The 5,943-nt window shown below is 41.4% G+C and overlaps 1 pseudogene; it reads left to right on the top strand.

The window, feature by feature from the left end:
* The first annotated feature begins 2,322 nt into the window (after nucleotides 1-2,322).
* On the top strand, nucleotides 2,323-2,443 carry LOC128595251 (uncharacterized; annotated as a pseudogene).
* The last annotated feature ends 3,500 nt before the right edge of the window (nucleotides 2,444-5,943 follow it).

Below are 5,943 nucleotides of genomic sequence, written 5' to 3' on the forward strand. Positions count from 1 at the left end.
GGATTTAGGGCTGTTGTAAGTTAAGTTAGGAAGGGTAGACCTAAGTAAATGTGGCTGCCTTGAGAAGGTCTATGTGAAAAGATAATTTACAGAAAAAATAATGTTGAGACACAGAGACCGATTTGTAATGGGAAGGGAGAGAAAGGGGTATCAATGGTGCCACCATGGTCTGGCCAGTCAAGACCATGTCTACCAAAGATATGGGAAGGAGCTGTTGTGCAGGGAGGGTTATGGTTTTGTTTCGCCTGCGTTAGTTTAAGAAAATGCTGAAAACCCAAGTGCAGCTCAAATGGTGGGGCTCCTGCCCAAACCCCTAGAGATGCAATCCACTTACAGTTGATGATTGAAAAAAGTGATGAGTTTGGAAAAACAATCTCTTACAGAGAGAGTGAGGAAAGGAGAGCTGGGGCCCATGCCTGGGCTCTGGACTAGGAAGTTGAAGAGGGTCCTGTGAAGGAAACAAAATGTTCTTAGCCGCTCCTTTCTCATCCCCATTCTGCACGATGCATTGCTGCCTGCTGCTCGGAGCGCGGCCGCTGGCGGGTGGCTCCGGCTCCAGCTTCGCTCACTGCTGGGAGAAGCGATACAGAGCTGAAAGCCAGTGGGTACACTGATGTGACCTACTATTATTTGACATTTCACTTTAGTGTCCAGTTTGGGGCACAATTTCAAACATGATGCCCTCTGTCAAACTTAGTATCCGTGTTACCAATTGCTTAAGCTGATGCTTACCAGGACCCTGTAATTGGAATTGCCAGATTTAGCAAATAAAAATATTACATGCCCAGTTCAATGTGATCAGAGAAATAATGGACTGTTTTTAGTATATCTCAAGTATTATATAGTACATACTTACATCAAAAAATATTTTTGTTTCTCTGACATGTAAATTTAACTGGGCATCCTGTATTTTACCTGGCAATTCTCTTACCCTCTGATGAATCTTCTCCCCTCAGCTTTAAGGGGACCTTGCTCTTGCCTTTTCTTGGCTGAGTGGCCCTCTTCCCCAAGACACATTTCATTCTCTTTTTTCCTTCTTTCCCACAGAATCAGATGGTGTTATTCAGAATCAACAAGCAATCATTCTGCACCCACCATGTGCCTGACAGGGCACAAGATGTTTTAACACATACAATATCAGTGGTTTGCAATTGGTTTAGGGCATATAGCACTTGGAAATCAGGTGTTTTCGGTAGAATATCATGAATTTGAAATAATTTTACCAGCAATCTAAACCATATGCTGGTACGTATTTATAGACATGCAGTACAAACACACACATATATACATATATCTATCCAAAGTAGAAACATCGTGTTAAATGACTCCATTGATATTTTTCAGGGATAATTTGTTGAGATAGCTAATTTTTTAAAAAAATCTTTTAATTTATTTTTTTAATTATTAAATCATAGCTGTGTACATTAATGCAATCATGGGGCACCATACACTGGTTTTATAGACCGTTTGACACATTTTCATCACACTGGTTAACATAGCCTTCCTGGTATTTTCTTTGTTATTGTGTTAAGACATTTATATTCTACATTTACTAAGTTTCACATGTACCTTTGTAAGATGCACTGTAGGTGTAATCCCACTAATCACCCTCCCTCTGCCCATCCTCCCCCCTCCCTCCCTTCCCTTTCCCCCTTCTCCATATTCTTAGGTTATAACTGGGTTATAGCTTTCATGTGAAAGCCATAAATTAGTTTCATAGTAGGGCTTGAGTACATTGGATACTTTTTCTTCCATTCTTGAGATACTTTACTAAGAAGAATATGTTCCATCTAATTTTGTTCTCCGTTATTTTTTTACCTTCTTCGTTCCTCAGAAACCAAGCCTTTGTGTTATAGACCAAAGCAAGATTCGTTGGTACCCATGAGAAAATCCTGCCTAGTGCTTTGTTTTTAAGACACTCTGAGTAGGATTAAACTGGGTGGTCCAGGAGAAGAAGGGGATGAAGGAAGATGTTTGCATTTGAGAAGGTGATTAGCTTGGAGTTGGTGAGTGAGGAGTAGGAGATTTCATGAAGCTAAGAGGAGGGGCTGGCTTTAGTATTTCTAAGCATGGGAGGTCCTGGGCCCTGAGAGGGTCTAGCATGAGCCACAGTGGCATAAAAAATTATTTTGAGGTGAGGTATTTGAGTTCCTCAATTGTCTTATCTGCTTAAAAGTGAAGCTTCTCAAAAGCTTTATCAATTGTCATAAATTCCCTCCCTAGAAGCAATTCTAATCTTCTCTTTCTGGAGATGAGAAATTGGTACCACACCCCTAAATAGATATTGTCACAAAACTATCATACCTCCCACTTACCTTATGATGGGCCCATTTATTTTTCCAAAAATCCATTTGCTCCTTTATTCATAACATACCCAATCTGGGATAATTGTGATGAAGGGCACAAAACTTGTGGCCTCCCTATGAACAAATTTCCTACATGTAAAGAAGAAGAAAAAACAATTATGAAATGTATGTGGTGGGTGTATGGCTGATCACTGTATGATTCTCTCAACTTATTGTATGTTTGAAAAATTGCCTAATAAGATATTGCAAAATTAAAGAAAACACAAAAAACAAAAAGCCATTTGCTTCTCCCAGAAGTGCCCCTCTGCCCCTCCTCCTCCCTTATTAGGTTAGTATATAAGTCCAAATTCTAACTACCTCCGGAGTCACTCTTCTTTGTGAATTCCAGTACATATGTACACAATTAAATGTGTGTTATTTTCTGTTGTTAATCTATCTTTTACCAGTTTAGTTTGCACATCCCCAGAATAGAACCTAGGAGTACAGAGCAGTGGTTCTCAACCCTCCTAATGCCGCAATGTATTTTCATTGTTAAAATACATTGGTTTGTGACCCACAGGTTGAGAACTGCTGGTATAGAGGAAGATGACCCCTCTTGTGCCAAGAACCTCGTGAGGATTGTGGCAGGATGCATATGGAGCAGGGGCGAGGGTCCCATGGGCGGGTCTGTGGACACGATGACTGCTAAGGTGGCTCTCTGAGCTCCTTGAGAGTAGAATGTCAAATCTTGAGAGGCCACCAGTGCTCAACAACAGTGGGAGGGAAAGAAGGAGTGTTGGCTATGATAGCGGCTTCCTCAGCTCAACCTCCTGGTACCTTCTTTTCTCTTCCTAGCTTCTCCACATCCTAGAGAATATAGCATTGTTGTCTCAGGACTGAGACTGTATTTCCTACCAGCCAGGCCAGTAGGGACCAGAAATAGAGTAAGTTTAGTTCAAAAAACAAAAAAAAAAATTTCTATTTTTTTCCTCTAACATTCCTTCCCAATTTTTTTTTTTTTTTTGTAGAGACAGAGTCTCACTTTATGGCCCTCGGTAGAGTGCCATGGCATCACACAGCTCACAGCAACCTCCAACTCCTGGGCTTAAGCTAGTCTCCTGCCTCACCTCCCTAGTAGCTGGGACTATAGGCGCCCGTCGCAACACCCGGCTATTTTTTTGTTGCAGTTCGGCCAGGGCTTGAACCTGCCACCCTCGGTATATGGGGCTGGCGCCTTACCGACTGAGCCACAGGCGCCGCCCCCAATTTTTCTTTTCTTACAGTTTTTCTGAAAAACTGTAAATTTCAGGAAAAGCTACTGGAGAAAAAGTTGAGGCAATTCTATCCCTTAACTCACCCCTGGGGTTATAGAAATATCACCATTTAAAAAATGTTTAGCAGCTGAATACCTCCATTAGTTCAGTGCTGTAGGAATGCGTTTGAAAAGCTGTTATGTTATCTCATAGTATAAGGCTGTGTCCAGGATGCTGACATTTAAAACCCAATGTCCAGCATAATACAATGACATTATTTATAGACCAAAACAAGGATCTAGGGCAAATGTGATGCATAGGGAGAAAGAAAAAGAAGGAAGGGGCAAGGCATAGAAATCTGAGGCTGGATCAAGGAGGAAACCCCCCAGCAAAAATCGAGACACATTGAGCTTTTGTAGGGTTTGTGTATAGCAGGAAGTTGAGATGACTCACTGTATCCTGTTGCGCTTGCCCTGTGATTCCATTTATCCCCTCCAAGGTTTTTAAAGCCCTGATTTGTGTTGAGAAAAATCGCACAGCTTGTCAGGGAATGACTGTGTTTCGGAACGAAGAGGGTCCGGCCGCCTGTCACTGTCAGCCAATATGCAGAGACGGGGATAGAGCCACCAAACTTTGTCAGAAGGCCGGGATTGTGGAGAACAGTGAGAGTAGCCTTTCCGAGACTATTCTGTTCTTCCATTTTCAAAATTAGTTTTATATATTTGAGTTCAAAGTGAAGCCGTGTTAACCAATATCTTATCAATGATCTTAAACAATAATCGGCAGAACCCATGATCCATAGTCAACAATAATCAGTATAATTCGTGATCCAGAATAATGTTCCAATTCAAAAGTTAATCTCCTAAATCAATCTGCCTAAACTACTCAAGATAGGCATCTTTAGGATGGGAGCTGAATTTACAAAGTAGTTAAGAATGGGAGACAGGGGTGAAAGATCAGACTGGACTGAAGTTGACCAGACCCTCTGTATCATGTCTGCCTAGACTGACAAACCCCTTCTTATTCTCATTATATGTGCTTTCAACTGTGGTCTGTATTTTTTACATCTCTCTCTCTTTTTTTTTTTTTAAAAACACAACATGGTCGTACTTCTCCACATCTAAATGTGACTGAGGTCTCTCCTGCTCCCCGTCGCCTCAGAGGCCTGTACCCTCTGATAGGGAGGCGTCCAGAGTGAGCTTACTCGGGCCTCTTCATGTCCCCCTGGGTGAACCTGGATGAAGAGGGGAGACCTCCAGCTCTTGTCATGCATCTTTTGACAGGAACCTTCCTCAGATGAATATTCAAGAGCACTTTGAATTTGAGGCTTTTCTATTTACCGACCTTCTTAGGTCTTGAAGGGAGCTGAGGGTGGGGAGAGACAGACAGACAAACTCTCCACTGTGAAATAAGATCAGCAAGAGAAATCCAGGTTTCGTTTTGTTTTCTTTTCTTTTTTGCTCTTTTCCTGAGTGTCACTTACTGGAGTTATTCCTTTCCTAGATGGGGCTCCACCTTCCTCTCACTACAAACTATTAGGCTGTAAAAATTAAAGTGTGATATCCTGGCTCACCCATTTCCTATTAATGGGATGACCTGTGTTAATCAGTAGAGCAAATGCAGGAATGGTAACAGATGTGTGGTCCTATGTGCGAGGATTGAATTAAGTGATATGTGTTCAGGGTGGAAAGATGAGATCATTGAAAAATGAGTCTCTTTTTTTGTTTTTTTAGTCTTTGGCTATTATCACTTACATTTAGAAAGCCAATTAAAAAAAAATCAATTTGAACGGAACTTTTTCCCCCTTAAATCCTCATGACTCTTTAGGTGACAGGATGCTATAGAGATAAAATGTGGAATTAGCTTTTAAAAGGAGAAGAAAAAGAAGTTATAGTCTGTCTGCTCGGTATATGGAAACAGCAACAACCAAAACCCCATTCTTCACCTGGTCTGGCAAATAGGTTTACACACTTTTTCTCTTCTGTCCAGCTGGATGTTTGTCGGTGGTAGACCAAGCACTGGTCCAACAGCCATTCCTGTGGTGCTATCAGTTGGAAACACAATTTCAAGTTCTAGTGAAATACCTCAGGTGAATAAAGAAAGAATTTTGCCTGAGTTTAAGGGGCTTTCCTGGGAGGTAATGTATTTTGTGGTTCAACACTTCATCACTTTAGCCTGTAAATCTGGTTTCTTTTGAAAACAAACCCTAAGCCTGGAACTTTCCATGCTCAGTTTCAAGAAAGCCTTGAAATATGTGGCTGAGTAAAAACAATACTTAGTATGAATGGTGACTGCTGATCTTTCTCACCAGGAAGGCTGGGGACGTCAAGGATCCAATGACCTTTTATACAGTGGTGATGTTTCTCTGCATCTCAGCCTTTTCATCAGAATGAATGAGGGGGAGA

This window comes from Nycticebus coucang, chromosome 9 (genome assembly GCF_027406575.1).
Source record: "Nycticebus coucang isolate mNycCou1 chromosome 9, mNycCou1.pri, whole genome shotgun sequence".
Taxonomy (NCBI): Eukaryota; Metazoa; Chordata; class Mammalia; order Primates; family Lorisidae; genus Nycticebus; species Nycticebus coucang.